The sequence below is a fragment of the Acartia tonsa genome, chromosome 2 (genome assembly GCF_053477335.1).
Source record: "Acartia tonsa isolate MP-2025a chromosome 2, ASM5347733v1, whole genome shotgun sequence".
Classification (NCBI taxonomy): domain Eukaryota; kingdom Metazoa; phylum Arthropoda; class Copepoda; order Calanoida; family Acartiidae; genus Acartia; species Acartia tonsa.
The window spans coordinates 48,159,619-48,182,658 of record NC_137261.1 but is presented as its reverse complement, the minus strand read 5'-3'; positions in this window follow the sequence as shown (position 1 = coordinate 48,182,658).

Sequence of the window (23,040 nt, the reverse complement as noted above, 5' to 3'; positions counted from 1 at the left end):
TTCCTGGTGATTTTTTAAAAATTGTAAAAGGTTGATTTCTCGAAATTACAGGCGGCTGCCGAGCCCTGCTTATTTGTTTCATACCTCAAAAAAGATATCCAACTACATATTTTGGAGGATTTCGAAATTTGCTTGATTTTAGTATTTTATTGTTTCTTTTCTATTACAGATTTTCTATACTAATACATTCCAGAAAGAACTATTACAAGATTGCATTCCCTATATTAATGATACTTTCTCTGGAAAAATTTGCAAATTTAACTAGCGAATAACATAAATTCATACTTCCAAAAATGTATTTTTTTTCTTTTCTTTTGAGACATATCCCAGAAAAAAAATGTAAATATAATTAAAAGATTACAATCACTTGTAAATTTATGGCTTCGAAACCGATCAATATTAGAACTGGTTCTCAATCACAATGAAAAATAATGCAAAGGACCGTATTACAGACAATTTTCCACGGATATTAAAATAAAATTTATAATGTTAATACCTGTTTTGTTGGCCCGGGTATTCGGTCACTCGGTGATAACAAAGCTGGTTTTATTCATAACCGCGGAAAGCTTTCTATAATACGATGTTATAGATAACTGATATCAGTCAAAAAAAAATAATAATGTATAATAACCAAATGTATAGTGCTGACTTATTGATATGGAGCAATCAAAATAATTAGCAGTCTTGTCACAACTCAAGGACATATAAATATTAAATAAGAATGTCATATAAGATCATAAGCACCCCTCTTATACACAAATATATTCTAATATCTATAATACAAAGTAGAACGATGTCTGTCTGTTTGTGTGTTTGTCTGTTTGTTTGTAGCGAAGGATCTCGCTAACCGCTGAACCGATCGGGTTCTCCTTTACAGGGTAGCTTTTCATAGTTCCCGGGAAGGTTTATAACTATTTTCTTGGGGGGTGGGACACCCCTAACCCCCCAAAAAATGAAAATACCCCCCCCCCAAAAAAAAATTTTATTTTTTATTTTAAATCTAAAATACGAAAAATTGGTTTGGTCAAACCTCTTGGGGCAAAGCCCCTAGAGGCTAGGGGCGAAGCCGCTAGTAGATAGAAACAACAATAGAACCCCCCCCATTCCCAGTAAAAATGTTCATTCACTCGTTTCAGTGCGGATAGGCTAAAACAAAATGCGTTGTTGTTGGATTTATTATTAATTGGATCTTAAACCAGATTATCATGCATTTTAATATGATAAAACTTGTAGCTGGCTATATTAACGATTCCCTAAATCTACCCACTTTCCAACATCAATTTGTTTCAAAGTAACAAAATTGCTTTGAAGATTTCGGGATTTAAAAAAATCATTTTGCTATGCATATGCTCCTGCTTAAGTTTACTTTATATTAACCATTCCATGCTTTTTATAAATCAGTAATATACATAGAACATTTCTTAAAAGCGAAGCTTTTCTATAACTAGGGTCGGTCCGTCCGTCCGTAACGGATAGCTTTTTTTGTTAATTTAGGCATGTTAGAATTGCCCTATCGATTTCAAATTTTGCATGGTGATTCCTTTAGTAGTTAGGTACGATTTAGAAAGCGTAGCAACTCTATAATCATTACCAGAAAGTCCGTACGTCCATTTTAAACATGTTGATTTTTTTACTTTTTTAACAACAAACTTTTATGTGATTTAATCATCCGATTGATCTGATTTTTGGTATATTGATTCCTGGGACAACAAAGTATAATGTTATAAGCGAAGCAACTCTATAATCAAGTCCTAAAAATGTAAGTATGTCCATAAACATTATCCTGTATAAAGCAGTTTTTCAACACATTTACTTACAATTTTGCTTCGACTCTTATACATTTATATTCTGATTAATCAGTTCTGTCACTATATAAGTGTTAATGTCCGTTTGTCCTACCGTTTTAGTGCTTCGCTTTTATGGATGTTGTCATCCTTGTAATACAACATGTTTTATGAATAAATGTTTTCCGTTCATTAAGGATAAATGGACGGAAAACTGATATTAATTTGTCTGGAAGAAGGGTTTATATTATTTGTAGTCAGGGATCTAAAGTGATAGGACAATGGCCGACAAATTGATGTGCATCCCCAATGATTATATACAATATTATCCATTCTGTAGATTACTATTAGTGCAGTTACATCGTTTGGACATAGTAAACCAAATAATTTGATTGTCCAAAGTCCCCAAAGTTATGAAGCCAACCAATCAGAAAACGTTATCGTAATACTTTTGGGACCAGTGTAATAAACAAACAGTCCAATATCCCCTCCCTCCCTGATTTATAGTACTAATGGCATCGCTATTAGCCGAAAAATGTTATATTGTAAAATGACCATTGAACAAAAATAAAAATCTTTAAAAAAAGACAATTTAGGAGTAGTGAATTGTTTGAGTGAAAAATTCATGGAAAAGTATCGAGTAATTCCTTGTATTATTACAATGGGCCACAAATGGGATTTCTTATATTTGTATTGTCAACTTTAAAAAAAAACGATTATTATTAAATTTGAACAATGTAATATAATTTTTGGTTGGTTTAGAAATAATTGCTTCTTTCTGAAGTCTATTTGTTATAGAAACTGAAATAAAAGTTTTTTCCCCAATAGGCTAAGAAAAAATAACGCCTAAATAAATGTGGTATCCGCCGAGGATAAATGGCAGACACCGGAGTTCAATTAGATTACGGCAGTGTAACAGACGTGGACACCTTACTATAGAGAAGCTACGCTTCTCTAGCATTCACTAGATAATGATCAACATCTATTTCAGTTGTCACTTTATTGAAGGTTTAAAAGATACTGAAGCTATATACAACAAACAATAATTACATGGATAGGAATAAATAATCATAACATAAAAGCATCATAATACATATACAATGGTCAGTTTGGGCAATAATGATCCCCCATCCCTGAAAAGGGTGGGGGAGAATTAAGAATACAGTTAACCATAATAAACATGACAGATTCAATCATTAATTGTAAGCATAGGGAGGGGGTCGCTAGACCCCTTCCCCAGGACTCGGGGGAGGGCCATTGACCCTCCACCGAACCCTAGATCAGGGGTGCCATAGGCATGGCTCACGGTTGCCGAATACCACAACTCTCCCCTCGGAAGGCTGGGAGATGATTTCCCTACCAGACTTCCGACAGTGGTTGAGGCCTTCGGTCCGCTCCTTAGGGCTAAGATATATATACAAACGATAATGATTCAATGGAATCCTAGTGGTGAGTGTCTTCTTAGGGTTGATGGGCTCCCAATGTGGGGTAGAAGGCAGAGGCTGGCTTGGGTTGGACACGTTGGTCAGCGCCGGCAGGTATCAGGTTTGCTGGTGGCACAGTTGTTGCTGGAACGGTCAGCAGTGGGGCCTGCTGGTTGTTGTTGGCAGCGGCTGGGGCGCTGGCTGCCAGGTTAATCGTCTGAGCAGCGGCCTGTCCTCCTGAGGGGCCGCGGGGTCGGCCAGAGGGCGGTCCTGGCCTACCTGGGCGGTCATGCCCGCTGTCAGTTGATTTCATAGACACCATTTCCTCGGCTGCTTCCCTGCCGATGGGAATGGCATCCCAGTCCACTGAAAAGTCCCGGGACTTGGCATGGTTGAGCCTGGCTCTAGCCAGCGCTTTCCTATACAAAGCTGGATGGTACAGGAACACTTGTGATATCGCATTCAGGGCTGCCCGGACTCCTCCTTGTGCTGCTGCCAGGGAAATGATGGTTAGGTCCCCCAGCAGTTTGAGGATCAACAACAGCAAACACAGTATGGCTGCGCCATCTCCCCACTCGTGGATGGCTTGTCTAAATCCAGCCCAGACATCCAGGGCTGCCTCTCCTTCCTCCGCCAGTCGGTCAATGTTGTAGGACACTATCCCATGGTCTCCTTTGGCCGAACAGCTGCCTTGCTGAACGCAGGAGCCATAGGATAGGCCGGTCAGCATGGCACTCTTGTATGCTGGGAACGCCAGCAGTTGTTGCCAGTCGTTCAACTCAGCCTGCGAATACAAGCCACCTGAACTGAAGTCATCTAAGGGTTCTGTCAACAATTGCTTAGGCGTATCCAGCGGGGGTGGCCTTTTCTTGGGAGCGGGGGTTAACTCTATCCAGCCTTCCTCCGCGTGCACAGTCAGGGGGTAGGTGGAGGAGCAGGGAATCTTGGTGGCGTGTTCACTATATACCCGTGTCACAGCGTCTACAAAACCTGTGGGCTCTACTGGCACTTTGTCCCAACACTCCTTGTGTTCGCGGACAACGTATTTATGACGTTGGCAGGTCAGCTGCAGCAGGATGTCTCCCCTCAGTACCGAGAACGTGCTCCCCTGGACACGCACCGGGTGGGCCGGGTCTAGTTGCTGGAGCTTCCAGCAGTTGGCCGCTACTTCTTCTGCTGCGGTGCTTTTCATGCGCGTTTCCAGGGTAAACCCAATATAACCTGCATGTATTTGTGCTTGAAGGGGAACGTCAACATCCCTGGCCGACACTCTGGGCAGCGCAGCCGCGGCTGGGTCAGCTGCCACGAACAACGCTGGATGGTTTGTGGCATGGGCCTCGAAGTCGCAGTTCACAATCGAGGTGGGGTTGGTCATGTTGATGAAAAACTGGGCCTGATGGTCAACCAGATATGCATCCATCACCAGGCTGGGCTGGAGGCTGCGGATCAGCCTCAAGGGGCAATCTCTTCCCAGGTGGTCCCACACGTAGGTTGCTTCCCCAGTGATGCAGGACAGCTCAGAATGGGGACACTCTAGGGTCAGGTGGTCAGACTGGGACTCCACCCATCCATCCTCCACCACATAGGTCTCCTCCTTGACCAGCAGCCGTCGCTCCTGGAGCACTAATTCGTTGCGGTATAGCTGGCCCTCGAAGTGGACGTCCTCCCCTTCACAACCCACCCCCTCGGGGCTGTTGACGAGGGCGCCCACCATATCGATGGTGAAGAACAGGGGATGGTTCAGCTGGAACGTCAGTGGCTGGGTCTTGCCTGGCAACGTGTAGACTCGGTTCCTGGCCAGGTCTCGGCACGCTTCTGGGTCTATCTTGGTTGGCCTCATGAGGGTGGGGACCGAGGTCACCTTGAGGTGACCCCATACTCCACACCTGAATGTCCACTGGGACACGGTGAGCTAACAACTGTACCCGGTGGTTTCCCTCACCTTGACTTGCTGCAGGACGTGTACTTCATGGCCCAGGGGCACCTCCTGGCGTAGGGGCTCCGTGTTACACATCTTTTCTTTATTGTAGGATGTGACATGGGTGGGGTTGGCACAGTCCCATCCCACCAGGACGTAGCTGGTTGTAGGCCACACGGCTGCCAGCAGGAGGCCCCACAGGACCATCCACCAATGGGAGAGGCTTCCAGGCAACCATCTTCCTCGTACACGCGGCTGGGGATCTTCAGCTCTGGTCACGGCTGCTTCTTGGGACTGGACACGGCTGGGCTGCTCCTGGCTAGATACAAGTTTCCATTGAGCGTTATCTGTATGCGGCCGAGGCACCCCGATACCCTCCCCAATGACAGACTGGCAAGCGACTGGCACTTGCCTGGGTGTCGGCTCCCCTAGCCCCAAGTGCTCCCTTCCCTTGTCCAAAGCATGCCCAGTGGCATGGGGCTGAAGTGCATGTGGCACAGGCTAGCCCTTACTCACTTCCCTCCCCTGCCCTAGGAACTCAGGTGCATTTGGCACAGGCAAGTCCTTATTTTCCCGAATTTCAATCTCCCCAGCCTCTGGTGCAGGGGGCACAGGCAAGGCTGGGTTTTTACAATATCTTGGATACAACACATTTAACAAATTCAACTTATCCTGATGTTGAGCAGCTGGGTTCCCCTGGCTGGCAGGGGGCTCTGGATGGCATGTAGCTGGGCTCTCCCTGCAGGCTGGTGGCGCTGGCTGACTGGGGGTGACGGGTGTCACCCCTTCCTCTGGGACCGCTGGCTCGTTCCAGGACTCAGGTCTCTCGGTGGCGGCGACGGTTGTCGCCCCAGACATCAGGTTGGAGGCTGGCTCGTTCCAGGATCCAGGTATCTCGGTGGCGGCGACGGTTGTCGCCCCAGGCACCAGGTGGGAGGCGCTGGATAGCACCCCCCCATCATCCCAGGTGGCGACGCCGGGTGGCGTCCCATACATCGATGCAGAGGCGCTGGCTAGCACCTCCTGCCTCTCTCGTTCGGCGGCTGCCAGGGCCTCCCCATACACCGTCTCAGGGACGCTGGGCAGCGCCCCTCCACTCTTGCTGGGTAGGCTCAGTCGGGCAGGTTCCATCATGTTGAGGCTAAAAGGCTGGGGCCTCAGCACCTCTGGCTCGGCTATGTTGTTGGATTGTATCAGCTCTGGCCCCAGATGGTTAAGACTGAAGCCTAGGCCAACCCGGTTGGGTTCAGCCGCGCCGCCCAGTACGTTGATCCTAGCTGGGACAGTCCCAAACTGCGGCATCCCATCGGCTCGGTCCGCAGCTCTGGGGGCGGCTGCTTGCTGTTGTGGTGCTGGGGGCGCGCTCCCTTCCATGTGGGCCACTCTGCTGGGCTTCCCTGGAGGGGCACCCTTATCGGCGGTGCGCCTGCGGCTGGCTACCTGGGCCCAGTCAGCTCTACAATCGGCCGCCGTGTGACCGTCATAGTGGCAACGCTCACACTTGGCAGAATGGTCACGGCGTGGCTGGGTGCGTCTCTCCTCTAGGCTAACTTCCACAGGCGTTGGGCAGTCTCGAGCTCGGTGGCCTCTCCCCTGGCAGCGGAAGCAGCGACCTGGGACCTTGTCATCTGGAGCGACCTTCCCCATCTGGTGGAGACCCGGAGCCAAGGAGCCAATCTCCATTGGCTCCGACTCGTCATATTGGGGCAACTGGATGCAAGCAGATCCAGTCAGCCCTTCGGTCGAGTCCACTAAGCACACACCTTCCTTCAGTTGCTTAGTAACCATGGTGACGGTAAACATGGCCTTACGAGTGTACTCAGGTACACTCGTAATTTCATGGTTCATCATGAGGCGTTTTACATTGGCGTTACGAATTCCACGATTTAATTCGTCCACCAACAACTCAAGATCCTCATGGTTGTAGGCGTCCCTATACAAGGCGCACTTAGTTGATATGTACGCTTGTATAGGTTCTGTCGAGTGTTGCTTGTAATCCCTAAACGCTTGTTTAAGCGTTTGGGATTCAAAAGCAGGGCGAAATAGCAATTCACACTCGGCCTTGACCTGTTCGTAGGTCAAGGCTTGGCCTGCCTCGCCAAACAGATGGGACGCCATTTCCGCCGCTTGCCCTACCAGTGACAGTAGGAGGGCGTTGCGGCGGTTGAGGGAATCATGAGGTGGCACGCGGTAAGCCGCCCATGACATCTCGAGTCTGCGGATATGTGACGACCAGGATTGCTTGGGCGGCCCTCTATACTCCGGCAGATTGCTCAGCATCAGCTTGCGGTACTCGGCTGGGGCCGGCTGAGGGTCATCCTGGAGCCATCCTGGGGCTTGGTCACCTCCTGGGGCTTGCTGCTGGTCCATTGGGTCAACGGTTCAACGGCGGGCACAAAGTTATACAGTACTAAAATGAATGGTTTGTCACTTGAGGCTTTCTAGCCTAACAGCCAACACTGTTTGTATCACTAGGTTGGTAGTTTAGTTGCAAAGATATAACTTAGCTGTACTTATCACTAGTTAGGTGCTGAGGTTGTAGGGTAGGCTGGTAGGGGTAGATAGATGTTGAGGGTCTGAACTGCTGTCAGGAACTGATTGGGTTTTCCTTTATCACACTAGAGCTAGAAGGAGAGAAGCTTGTAATTCTTTATTTGCTAAAAATACCCCTGTTAAATGCTATGGAGTAGCTCCGCTCCAGTGTGTGTGTGTGTGTGTGCGTGTGTGTGCGTGAAATCTCCTGTCCTTGCAACGCGCGTCCGCACCGTCAAATCCGCGCACACGGGGAAAACGCGCTCTCACCCCTCAACTCGCTCTCTCATTGGTCCGCTTCGTCCGTTGAATTTATGATATTTTCCGCACTCTGTTGCGCTACCCGTGAATGGTGCTCTGTGTGTCCGATCGCTAGCCCCACACTACAGACGGACTTAGTCTAGTGTGGGTAGGAAGGGGGAAGCGCGTGAGGGGACGGGGGTAACTCCGTCCGTTTCCCCTGTGAGGGAGGGAGGTAACTGTGTGCTGGTGTAATAGTGCCTTTTCTTCTTAATCCTAGGCTTATCTATTATATCACCCTGATTGTATTTGCCTTCAATGGAGAGGGGCTCCTCCCTTTCCCTTGGAATAAGGGGTGTATTGTTGTTGTGCTGTGGGCTTGAGATGTTTTGATTGTATATCAGGGTCTTTATTATATTACATCTAGCTTCTATTTTTGTCCTTATCACAATTGCATAACAGATTTGTTTACCAACTCTGTTCTATTTTTAGCTGTTATCACAATACACAATAAATCCAAGCCTGTTCTATTCTTAGATTTATCACAACACAACAATTTGTTTGCCAAGCTTTGCTCATAAATCTATTGTTTAGCCATCACACCAGGGTGGTAATCCCTGCAATGTAACATAATATCTGTTTTTCTAGATGGGTGGCTGCGTTGTAGCCTCTCAGGATACTTGGAGTTGACGTAGTTTTTCTCTGTTCTGGTGCACTACACTCGTATGTTAGCTCGCAGCTTGCAGCTATGTGGCATGTTTCAGCCTATCGGCGGCAGGGAATGTCCCGTCCTGCTAGCGCCGCTGATCCAAATCCGGCTGATGGCGGCAGGGAATGTCCCGTCCTGCTAGCGCCACTGGTTCGGATCCTGCTATTTCTTGCAGTAAAGTTGGCCTATTTCCAGCCATTTACACTTATTTGGCTTGTTTCAGCCGGTCCGCAGGCCTGTTTCAGCCCTTTGAGCGCTCAATTCTCCGTTAGATATCAGCGCTGCTCGCGGTTATTCGTCAAATTTCGCTGTCTCGCTTCCACAACTGCCGGATGCAGAGTTAAACTTTGCTGTCCAGGGTGGGTAATTCAGGTTGCTTGCGTCAGTTTTGCCAGATTCACTGCTGGGAGTACCTTAGCCTCAGATGCGCGTCTGCTCTACACTTGTGGTTCGCCGTAATCTCACACAGCTGTCACCAAAGTTGTGGTATCCGCCGAGGATAAATGGCAGACACCGGAGTTCAATTAGATTACGGCAGTGTAACAGACGTGGACACCTTACTATAGAGAAGCTACGCTTCTCTAGCATTCACTAGATAATGATCAACATCTATTTCAGTTGTCACTTTATTGAAGGTTTAAAAGATACTGAAGCTATATACAACAAACAATAATTACATGGATAGGAATAAATAATCATAACATAAAAGCATCATAATACATATACAATGGTCAGTTTGGGCAATAATGATCCCCCATCCCTGAAAAGGGTGGGGGAGAATTAAGAATACAGTTAACCATAATAAACATGACAGATTCAATCATTAATTGTAAGCATAGGGAGGGGGTCGCTAGACCCCTTCCCCAGGACTCAGGGGAGGGCCATTGACCCTCCACCGAACCCTAGATCAGGGGTGCCATAGGCATGGCTCACGGTTGCCGAATACCACATAAACACCTCAATTAAGCTCTTTATAGTGTCTAGTCGTTAATTCCAATATAACTTAATTCGGACTGATAAGATCTTTTTTTTTTACAAAATCCTATAACGAAGTCAGTAATTTGATGTACAAAACCTACAAATCATTCCACCGAATCCTGACAACTGCTGGAGAAATTGTTCCAGGATTCCTACCTTGGACCACTAGAGACAAGAAATGGATTTTTACAGGAAAACAAGATCCAATCTTTTTCTTTCCAGTGTGGCTTCGAAGCCGATTAATATCTACTAGATTAAAACCGGTTTTCAGCCATACTGAATAATTATGTATGGCATCATATTAGAGACAATATTCCACGAGCATTAAAATAAAAATCATAAAATTTAAAAAAGTTTTCTTAGACCGGGCCCTAAGCCACGCGGGGCTAAGAAAACTGGTTTTAATCTTATAATTTTTCATTTCAACAACCGTGGAAAGCTGTCTTTAATAAGATGCAATAAATAACTATTACAGGTTAACAAAATTCTATCTTTTTCTCTCCTGTCTTAATCAGCCAATTTTTCACATCTTGAAACAAATAAATGATAATTAAATGTGGAATTGTATAAGACCATTCAAATATATTATGTTATAATTAATTCATTTTTTTCAAGTAAATAGTTCCTATATAAGAATCAACCTTTTACAATTTCAATAATCAGCTGGAAGTCTTAAACTGATCCAAATATGGCAATCCCTCTTCAAAAAATGTTTAAAACATAAAAACGGGTTTAAATTCGAGCCCTGGTTATATATCCTATGTACAAACAGTTTTTAAGTCAATGAATGCCAGAACATCTAGGAACAAGCTCTAAAACATTGTGTACCAGTATAATTATTTTACATTCCAATTTTGTCATTTACCAAAGCCCAGAATTAAACCCACAGTCGATACAGGGGGGGGGGGGGGGGTTAAATTGAGGATCTCAATGTTGGCAGTATTTACCTCTAGCTTGTTGATGGTGGATCTGTACTCGCTGGTCTTCTGCATAGGCTCCCTAGTCTGGATCTGCTCGTTGCGGTCAATCAACTAAACACAAAGATTAAGTTGATTACATAGCGCTTGTCTGTAAGTCCTAACGTATACCCAACTATGATACGATTGATCAAGAATATATCCTGGACGAACCTTCTAGTCTAATATGTACATGTATTTACCTAAAAGTAACCAGCGAGCACATTGCACCTTGATTTTAAAAATATTTTTATTGAAATAACTCTTTTTTTCTTCAAAAAATAAAAATTTATATTGAGGTCGGTGAATGCAGAAAATATCTCATCTTATCAAGGCCGTCCAATGTGGGGGGAAGGGGTAAGGGGTGATTACCCCCTAAAAAAATTTAGAATTTCGAATTTTTAACCGCTCCCCCCCCCAAAAAAAAAAATTAAAAGCTTGGACGTATTTGCCTATAATTTGTAAAGATTACCCTCACCCCCCACCCAAATGAAAATGGTTGGACGCCCTTGCATATCATTTCTCAGTCTTTCATTAAGAAGTGCATACTCTTCAAATACAAATCGAAGGATATATTTTTAAAAAGAAAATACCATCAACTCGCAAATTGAAAGAAAGAAAACCCTTTTAATAGCGAACAAACTAAATTTAAAAATCCTATAAAAGGTAAAAATAATTTAGCAAAAATAAACTAGTAACATAATTTCAAACAAAAATATACATATAAAAAACTAAAAGCTTTGCCCCTAGACTCTAGACTCAATATATTTGTAAACTTTGGGGACTAGTTTGATAAACAGCCCAATGTCTCCTCCCTGTAGTAGCTACACTCGTCCCAATTTAGAAACTTAACCTTGCCTTTAATTTTGTGATTTTATCTATTTTTCTGATTGCAAGTAAAGTGAGCCAATGTTACATTGATTAGAGCTCAATATTCATTGCAATTTAATCCAGGAATTATGTATAACCAACATTGAAATAAATCTAAAATTATATTTTGGGGCAGATACAAAACGATGTACCCCAAAATCATACAAAAATAAGCTGAAATTACCAAATACTTTTTCAGTTGTTGGTTACAGTTGTTTTTAATGTAACATGCATAGAACTTATAAACTGCACTGTAAAAAATCAATGGAAACCTTTTCCAGTATGGCAACGTATTACAGACAATTTTCCACGAATATTAAAGTAAAAATCATAAATACAAAACCTGTTTTGTTAGACCAAATCTTAGACTCCTCTGGGCTAAAAAAACTGGTTTTAATCTATTAACTCTTGATTTTAATATCCGCAGAAAGCTGTTTATAATTCGATGCGATAAATTACTATTAAAGCCATTCGCAAGTTTGTCCTTAAGTAGAAACTAGTTAACACTACTTTTAAATAAATCTTTATATATATAGCATAAAACAGCCTAATTTAGGGCATCTCAGTATTTTAAATTAGGAAAATGCATTAATAATCATCTACATTTTAATTTGTATCATTAAAATATATAATATTTAGCAACTATTAGAGATATAAAGATTAGTTGGGAAAATCCCATGCAAGGCATGTAAAACACATAATTATCGCTCACTACCTAGCCTTCAAAACTCATCATTTCCTAATTTTTAAAGAACAAATTATGGGGAGGGGAGAATGAATGTACATTGTACAATAAGAATATGATCAATTTAATCTCTTATAATACTTTTATTAACATTTGCAGTCACCTCTAGGGGCACTTACAGAAAAAGGAGAAGGGGGGGGGGGGTGGGTATTAACCCGCACTTTCAATTCAGAAAATCAACTGTTAACTGTTATTTTGTAGGATTAGGGACAAAGTAAAATACATACTGGTTGCTTATTTGTATAGGAAGCTTAACATATCTTGAATAGCAGCTGAGAAAATCACATTTCTCCAATAGCCTTACGGACTGACTGACATATATACAGACAAATTGAATTATAGAGTAGCTTAGCTATTACAAACCCAAAAAACTTATACAATATCAAAAATTGACCTCTTATTTTTTTTTCTCGCTAAAACAATGTGTCCCAGTTTTTTTACACTTTTTTTAATCACGGTCACTGCATTTTCAAGGATAAGGGATAGGTTTATTGGCAAAAAATTAATCATCCCCTCTTTTTTTGTGTGTAATATTATGTAATAGATTTTACCATGTTAATTACAACAGACAACAAACCCTTTAAATGCACGACCATTGTCTGGAAGTCCTTACTATGCAAAGCCAAAGGCTTTCCCCTATTCTCACAATTGGTGTCACGTGCCATACATAACACCAGTAGATAAAATTTTTAACCCGAAACCTCCTTGGCGCGACAGCAAGCAGGAACGCTATTTTCTACGCTCATGCCGCTGGTTATGTCATTGATAGTTAATATTATTAGAAAGGATTTTAAATTGGACTCATGTAGGACTAAAGAGCGATAAACTAATTTTCTCCTCAATCTTGTAATTAAATTTTGCCTTTAGTAGTAGATAATCCCCATAAAAATTTTGCTGTTATTAACATAAGTATGATGCAGTTATAATTTCATAATGATTTCGCTATGTCATTATTCTGTCAGCCACTACTGCTTTTATTTAACATACAGTCGACTCAAATATTGTTATAAAGTGTATCTTAAAATATCAATACCAATAGATTTGACAGGGATTGGGGATTCGAAAGAGCAGCTGGTTAATTTAACCCTTATTGTCCTCCCCCACCCTGATTTTTGCAAACTTAAAATATAAAAAAGTTTGAGATTTTAGATTGAGCAGAAACTTTTTCCACTGAAATCCTTCAAGTTTTCACAAGTTTTTGTTTCTGTGTTCTGCTAGTGGTGTGCAATAGCCTGGTTTAAAATCCATGTTTCACAAGATTTTGTTTCTCTGTGTGCTCCTAGTGGTGTGCAATAGTCTGGTTCGAAATCCATGTTTCACAAGATTTTGTTACTCTGTGTGCTCCTAGTGGTGTGCAATAGTCTGGTTCGAAATCCATGTTTCACAAGATTTTGTTACTCTGTGTGCTCCTAGTGGTGTGCAATAGTCTGGTTCGAAATCCATGTTTCACAAGATTTTGTTTCTCTGTGTGCTGCTAATGGTGTGCAATAGCCTGGTTTAAAATTCATGTTTTACAAGATTTTGTTTCTCTGTGTGCTCCTAGTGGTGTGCATTAGCCCGGTTCAAAATATATGTTTTAATAGCCTTTGTTTGTCTGTGTGCAATAGCATGGGTTAAAATCCATGTTTCACCAGTGTTTTCTCTCTGTATGCTGCTAGTGGTTTGCAATAGCACGGTACAAAATCCAGGTTTTACCAGTGTTTTCTCTCTGTTTGCTGCTAGTGGTGTGCTATATAGCCTGGTGCGAAATCCATATTTCACAATCTTTTGTTTCTCTATGTGCTTCTAGTGGTGTGCAATACCCTGGTTCAAATCCATTTTTTACAATCTAGTGTTTCTCTGTGATTTAAGATTGTGTGGTTGTTAAAATGAGGGGTTTCAATGTTTAAGCAGGGTAAATACCCCTTCAACCACAACAATAACGTGTATGGCTTTTATACCTCAATACAGACACCTTTCTATACAGCACAGATCTTCTTTCATGGGCTAATATTTGAGTTTATATAGATTAGTGAAAGTTATTTTGAAGTAAATTGTATTTAAACAATTTTTTTAAATTTACAATTTTGTGCCAGCCTAATTTGTGCATGCAGTGGGAAGCTTACACTTTTACAATCTCAAATCTCAGCTTTCCAAAAATTAAATTTCAACATATGATACATTTGTGATATTCTTTAAATGGAGCAAAGCAGCTCTATTTTTACTAGTGTTAGTCTGCCCGTGAGCATAATAAGTTTTGGGTGTAACTTGTGAGGCGCTTTTTAGACGATTCTGTTAATCTTTCTCATCTTCACTAGTTAAGAACAGTAGGAGTTCATGAAAGGTCATGAAAATAACCTAAAACCACCTAAAACTTTCTTGAAATGCACACTTCATTCAGAATCAGACCAGCACATTTTGATATCTTCAGCTTCAGACAAAAAGCTTACTACTTTCTTGGAGAACTTAAAGACAATTAAAAAAAAGTGTAGAAATACACAAACAAACCAGTTAGAGAGAGGGACAATGGGCTGTTTATTATACTAGTCGCCAAAATTTTATAATAACCTTTTCTTATTCGTTGTCTTCACAACTTTGGGGACTTTTACTGAATTTTAATTGATTAGTTTATCAAGTTGAGTGTTGAAACGTTTCAACCATTAATTTTAATCTACAGAAAAGGCAATTTAGTCTGAAATCATTGAATATGTACATTAATTTATCGGCCATCGTCTTATCCCTTTAGATCCTTACAAACAAACCCACATCCAAACACACATACGGCAACCATTGACATTTGTGTCGCATCAAAGTTCAATAAAATGTCGAAATTGTGATTTTTCCCTGGTAAAGAATTTGACGCTGCCAATCTTTGTGTCATTTATGGGAATATAAGGCAGACAAGGGCATAGACAGGAGGTTTTCAGTGGGGTGGCAAAATAGTTTCTTTTTGGGGGGACAAATCTACTCTTAGCTCTTAAAGAAAGACACACTATGGTTCTATTGTTTTTATATTACCTACGGCATTTGTATAAATAATAGCGTGCATACTTGATATAGGGGTCTAGTCTTCACCGTGTTGTACTATGGAAGTTAAAAATGGTACCTATTCTGCTCTATTTGGCATGTGACTCTAATAGTGAGACTAGGGGGACTACCTTGGCCATTAGCCATGCACAGTTAAAAATTCAATCAAATGTCGTCAAATCAAAGAGTTGGTTGTCTATTGGAGAGATCGATAGAGTAACGCAACACATTATAAGCGGACAATGCTCTTTATTAATTTTTTACCCAAATGAGCAGATACTATACCTTTATTTCTAATTTTGTTTGTAAATTTTTCTGTCTTTTCTGTTTTTGTTTAAAAATTTAATAAAGTTTGGTTTTCTTTGCTCTTTTCGTGGAATATATCTAGTCTTAAAGAAGTAACTGGACAAAGAGTCTTAAAAATCAGCCATGTGACGTCATAAAATAAGGGATTATCCATAACTTTTTTATGAGTTTTCTTTCCCACTTCTCCTCTCATTCCTCATTTTTATGACGTCACATGGCTGAATTTTGAGACACTGTCCAGTTACCATTTGGACTTAAGAATATAATTGATTTTCTTTGACTGACTTACTTTTAACATTTTTTCATAGGAACTAATTTATAATATTTAAATCCTCCAAAAAGAAGATATAAACGGGGTCCATAACCACTTTACTCCCCCATTAACCTGTCCTTGAAGTCAAATATATTCTTTTTCTCTCAGTCTAGCTTCCAAAACTTGGAGGGAAGAATTTAAACAATAAAATGTTGGCATGGCTTTTAAAATTAAAGATATAAAAGATATTATCTTTAAAAAATGTATAAACAGATTTAGGGGGGCTAATTACACCCCTGAAGCAAATTTACCCCCTCAAAATAGAACTCCCCCTGTTGATATTTTTACCCTCCTCATCTAAAAAAGCTTGAGCGTCTTTGCAAAGTGGATTTTCTTTTCTTTTCTAGAAAGCTTTATTTAGCGATTTGTTGATTTAAGCAGAGGACGGACGGAAGACCATATTAGCAATAAATTTATAAGTCGATTTTCTTTCGGCTCATTGGTAATTGATGCTTAGATACCCTTTAGTGAATCTTCCCTCAAGGCCTGTAGGGGCAGGGGCGCAGCTTCTAGTGGTGTAAATGATTCCTTAATTTATTTGAGTTACTTAATATCAATCGAACTCAACTAATGTTAATATTATACATTAATGTAAAAAAAGGTTTGATTTTTGACTGTTTTTGGATAGTTAAAGGGTGTGCAAAAAAATGCGGACCTTTTTAAAATTGAGATTGCGCGGCTTGTGTTAATAGTAGAAAAACGTTATGCATACCATTAGAACCGCTATGAAGTCTATTTTTTTTGGAAATATAAAAACGATTTCTGTGCTACGTATAGTTTATGAGGTATGTGGTAAAATGTCCCAACTGGCTTAAAACTTGACTTGCGAGTAAATCATTAAAGATTAAATTAAAGGGTATGCAAATAAAAATACGTACATTTTAAAAATTCTAATTGCTCGGCTTGTGTTAATGGTAATAAAATGTTATGCATACCTATGGAATCGCTATAAACTCTATTTTTTGGAAATATAAGAACCATTTATGTGCTACGTATAATTAATGAGCTATGTGGTAGAATGTCCCAACTGACTTAAAACTCAAAAAAAATTTTTTTTCCACTTTTCTCACATTTATCAATACAGCTCCTGAACTAAAAATAGCACAAAAATCGTATTTATATTTCCGAAAAATAGAGCTTATGACGGTTCTAACGATATACATAGCATTTTTCTACTATTCACACAAGCCGAGCAGTTTGAATTTTAAAAATGTCCGCATTTTTGCACACCCTTTTTTTTATCTTTAATGTTTTACTCGCAAGTCAAGTTTTAAGTCAGTTGGGGCATTCTACTACATAGCAACTAAACTATAAGTAGCACAGTAAAGGTTCTTATATTTCCATAAAATAGACTTCATAGCGATTCTAACGGCATGCATAACGTTGATCTACTATGTACAGAAGCCGCGCAATTTGAATTTTAAAAAGGTACATATTTTTTGTATACTTCCAAAATTATACGTAGCACGCACAGGAATCGTTTTTATATTTCCAAAAAATAGACTTCATAGCGGATTTAGCAGTATGCATAACGATTTTCTACTATTAACACAAGCCGCGCAATCTAAATTTTAAAAAGTTCCGCATTATTTTTGCACACCCTTTAGATATTAAATATCTCTGAAAAAGCTATTGAGCAACTGTTTTTTTTTCAGGTAACTTCTGACAAACCCCAAACTCTCCAGTTTTGAGCAAGACGATTCCAGTTACGTCATATACGTTTCGGGAAAGAAAAAGGGAAGGAGGGAAGAAAATCTCTTCAAAAGAGATGGGAGAAAAGGGAAGATATTTTCTTCCCCCCTTCCCTTTTTATATGACGTCACAGGAATCGTCTTGCTCAAAACTGGACAGTTTGGGGTTTGTCGTAACTTCTGTTTTGGCCCCACCATTGGCTAGAAATAGGAGATAAGCTACTGTGAAAATACGACAAAACCCACTACTTCGTTTCGTTCCATGGTCCATTAATCTGTCATAGAAGTATGTATAGAATAATTTATTGGTTCTTCCCAGAGGCTAGGGGCGAGGACAATTGAAGTATAGACCAAATTAAACCTAGTTTTTCCTTAATAAAGGCATATAATAAATAATCAAGTATATAAAATTAAATATCAAACATTGCCATGCAATACATACGACTGATGACAGCTATTTTTCGCATCGTATTATAGACAACTTTTCGCGCATATTAAAATAAAGAAATCATAAGATTTCGGGCTCACGAAACTAGTTTTAATTTTATTATTTTTACTTTAATATTCTTAGAATTGACTGTAATACGATGCTATACATGCTTTTCAGGTATAGCTGATAACCGGTTCTAATCCAGCGGATAACAATACTGGAAACAAATATTTTGCCAAGCAAATTTATGTTTTTTACCTACTTGGGTTTGTTGAATTTAACCTTTGGAAACTGTTGTTTTCATAAGAAAAATAGGTAGGTTTACCTGTATAAGTTTAGCTTTCCTCAAGATGCTGTTTTGAGTCCTTATTTGTTTAGGATAACCAAAACAGAAGTAGCTACCTATTTATCTACCCATCTATATTCTATATTCATCTATGGAACACTATTCTAAACACAAATGAAGATATAATAAGTATAAATGTATGTGAATATTGAGATTTTTCTAGTTCTCTTTGAATGAAACGTTCGACCCCCCCCCCCCTTGCTAATCTAAAATAAAACTGATTTAAAAACAGAGGGAGGGATGGATCAATCAACTCGATTTTGCGGATTTATTACTTTGTTGAAGAATGCGCAAGCCAATAATAATTCTACTATTCTAAGTATTTAATTATTTTTTTGTTGGGGGGGGGGGGGGGGGCGGGGTGGGTGGGCATTAATGTGGTCCAATTCTAAAAAGAGTATATTACCGCATATTGTATAGTGGTAGTATACACATATTGAATAAAATATTTATGTTTATTATCCCCGACGGAAATTGGGCAAATACAGTTTTATTCTTATGGGGGATCAAGTAGCAAATGTAAAGACACGCCGTTTGCAGAAGGGCTAAGGTCTTATTCCAATAACTTTAAATGCTACATGCCAAAAATTATACATTTCCACATGTTTTTAGCGGTTAATGATTTATAAGCGTTAGCAGTCGGAGTAATAGCATCCTTAAATCCTTATAATAAAGTAAAAGTATCTATTCTCGCTAACTATTGAATCGCTACGGTTCTCCTATACAGTGTAGCTTCTCATTGGTCATTAGCAGGTTTTAGGGTGTGGGTATCACCACCCTCCTAATTTAAATCGCCAAAAATCAAGAAAATATAAAAGACTCCGCCGAGCGGCCTTTTAGATATTTTTTGGTAAACAGCTGATCTTAACATAGATTGTAAATAAAACATTTTTCGTGCCGCTAGAGGCCTCTAGGGGCGTTATTGCTAGATAATAGTTAAAAAAACTATCTTCGTAATACCCTTTATCTGCTATGTGTTATATTATACTTTTGCTTTAGTTTCTTGTTTGGATGTGTGGCATCGCTACATGCCTTTGTTTCTCAAATGTACGAGATAACAATCTTTATGAACGGCAAAGGTGCTTTTAAAATATTGTAAATCATTGAATGGTTATAATTATAATCAAACACTATGGTAAAGTCTAGACTACACAAATTAAACCTTTTAACATGTAAAATAGTATATTAAAAAGGTGTAGTTCAACGAAATAAAAAAAAAATTCCTATATTTCTATAATATTTAAAAAATCACCAATTAACCAAACGAAATTTTATTTTCATCTAACCAGTTTTCGATTCAATAAGACAATAAAACATTTTCACAAAAACAGCATTTAACATTTATAATACCATATAAATTCTTATAAAATATTATCCAGAACTAATCTTACTAATGTTACCTTTACTGAATTATGTAGGGGCAGTTGTCTATCCATCTGAAGAAATAATTTCTCAAATTGAAAATCTTATTATTTCTTTCTTATGTCAAAGTAGACCAATAGCAAAATCCAAAATCTTTTCAAGTGCCGAAAATGGAGGTTTAGGAATACCAAAAGTAACAGATTTTTTACGATCTCTAGATATTTTAATGTATAAAAAATCTTTATCCATAGTTGATACTTGGTCTTCAGAATTAAAAAAATACAAGATGCCAAGCAAATGATCCATTTTATTTTTATGAAAATTTAGATAAGAATATTAATCCCATTTTATCAAGAATTATTGAATCATATACAATATTTTCAAATTCATTTTGGCTAAAACATGACAATATAAAAGACATGAGAATTTTTAAAAATGATTATTTTTGTAATAGTGATAAACAAATTGTAAGCAGGGCTATTTTTACAGAAACAACATGGTTACGTTATGAAAATGATATTAAGTTAATTTGCTTTGGAGACCTTTTAAATACTGATAATGTATGTCTAGATTATAGAAACTTTAACATCAAATCAAAGGTCAATTTTAATTACATGGAATATCTGAGACTTAGGGGATTTGTTCAGCACAATATTGCTATATATAGGTGTAAACTTTCAAAACCCCAAAATAAAATCAGTTCCCTGTTTTTAAAGCCAAAAGTAAAGTCAAAACATTTTCGTTACTTCTTATCAAATGATGAACAGAGGATAGAAAAGTGTAAGAACTATTTAAATAGGTATAACTGGGCGAAAATCAGAGAATTTGACATAGAGAGAGAGCGTAAATGGCAAAAAGTTTGGAATTTGTCCTTTATTCCTATAAACATAAGAGATTTCTCATTTAAATCAATAAACAATTTTCACTATTTTAATGCCAATATCGCTAATTTTAGGCCAGAGTCTCCAGAATGTACACTTTGTAGACTGGACAGGAATCTACCCGCACCCAAAGAAACTGCCCAGCACTTTTATCTGGACTGTCCTGTCACCACTAGTATTACTGCCAACTACTTCACAAACCTTCTACAAAATATTGAACATAATTTTGAGTCAAGCTGGCTGTTAGTAGGAGTTCCAAAAACGCTCACCAGTAACATCATAACTGTATTGAATATCGAAATTATTCTTGTGTTATTTTTCATCTTTCAGTCAAGACTGAAAAAAAAGCTTCCATTAAATTCAAATCTACTTGAATTTATTTCCTTTCAAAGGAAATTTTTGCTTAAAAATAAAAGTTATAAGCTAGGATATGAAAAATTAACAACAATACAATTTGACCCTGGATAAAATTCATTTCTACTCTGTCGGTTAGTCAGCTCAAGTATGCTATACAGGGTAAATACCTAGGTAAGGGACCAGTCGATAATAATCCTCTGGCGACTCTTAAACCTAACAGGGTCAGAGCTGTCTATTATCAGAATACCTGTCCCTGCCCCTCTCATCTTAATTCAGTCTGCTAAACACATCTTATATGTGATACACTATTTTTTTGGAGGCTTTATTGATGACTGGGCTAGGGGAATGCCACAGGATCTGTGACTTGAGTTATAGGGGCAATACCAAGGTAAGGGACCAGTCGAAAATTATCCTCTGGCGACCCTTGTACCTAACAATGTTAGAGCATTCTGCTCTTAATAAAACTGTCCCTGCCCAGGATCTGTGACTTGAGTTATAGGGGCAATAATAAGGTAAGGGACCAGTCGAAAATTATCCTTAATTCATCCTCTGGCGACCCTTTTACTTAACAGTGTTAGAGCATTCCCTCCTTTCTTTATTCAGTCTGCCAATCACACCTTAAATGTGATCCATTATAATCTGAGGAATTAAAATATGACTGAACGAAGGGAATGTCACAGATTGTAAAAAACTTTTTTATTTAACCAATGTAATTTTGAAATGCTATTCTTTTATATATGTGTACATAAACAATTTTTACCCAACTTGAATATTTTAAATGAGTTTTAACTTAATATTGTTATACTTTTAATGTAATCTTTGTAAGTAAATGATAAAGACAAATAAAGAATCAAATAATAATAATAATCTTTAAATACTAAAGAACAATTATTAATATCTTCCTTGTTACTTTTGTAATATTATGATAATAGATTATACAACATAACTTGTTGTACTTTAACAATACTTTCATGTATACAGATTTTATAAAAGATTTTTAGGAAAGATTTGAAAAAAACTTATAAATGGTTACAAAAAGAAGCAGCTTATAGTGCCTAATAAAAGATGACATCATACAATACATTGACCAATGATAGAACAGTATACATTTTACCATAGTTCAATTACAATGCATAATGGCCTATCGTTGGTCACTTGTATTATATGACGTCATTTTTAATAGGCAATATAAGCTGCTTCTCAAAACAATTATGAATTAAAATGAATGTATGGAGACAGTACTACCCAAATCAAAATTTTAGTTTGGGTTAAACAAAACTCCCCATTACCTCGATTGTTGAGATTTTGTGAAGGGTAATAATTTTATCATCTTAAAAATTTTGAGGGCACCCTTGTACGATTAATTAAGATTAACCTAATTACTGCTTAAAGATTTATCATAAGTAATGTAACTGTTTTCTTTAAATCTTTGCATCTTATGACTTTTTGCCTTATTTTCTTAAAGAGAAATCTAGCTTTGATAACGATTGAAATATCACGAGCTCATGTAATCATGGTAATATGTACATTATGATAAAATTATACTTAAATATTTTATGTAAGTATTTTCTATCTTAAATACAATTCTATTCTTGTTATAAAGATCTGACAGCTCATAGGAAATCAGAAAAGAAGGAAAAAATTTGTCAACAGTGAGATTATTGCAGATTTGTAATCTTCATATGATGATCAGATAGGAAACTTTCCAATATGGCGGAGGCATATTACGTATAGCATCCGCTCGTTGTCGAGAAGGTGATAGGTTCGTATCTCGGCCCGACACCGCTATAAAGACGTTATAAATGGTTCCTACTGCTGCTATGTCACGTGCGCGACATAAATAGTTAGGATAGTGGGAATGCCTTCGCCCAAAACAGTTGCAACTCATAACCAAGCACAGTTAGGTCGTGCAATCAACGGGTAAATACTATTTTTGTCTGACCCAAAGTTAGAGAAAAGTATTTTTTCCTTTAAATAACCCTCATTTAACTAAAGTAAACGTTTTTTTATTAGCTAAATAAAATAATAATATAGCGAAACATAACGTTGAACAAACTATTCAAATATCTATAATATCAACGTGTATCTAAAAATTGAGCTACGTGCATTTCTATTTGATTTACATCTCTCAACCTGTGTGTTCCAACTATCAAACCAATTGTTTCATAGTGGAAAAGAAACTATTTAGGCCA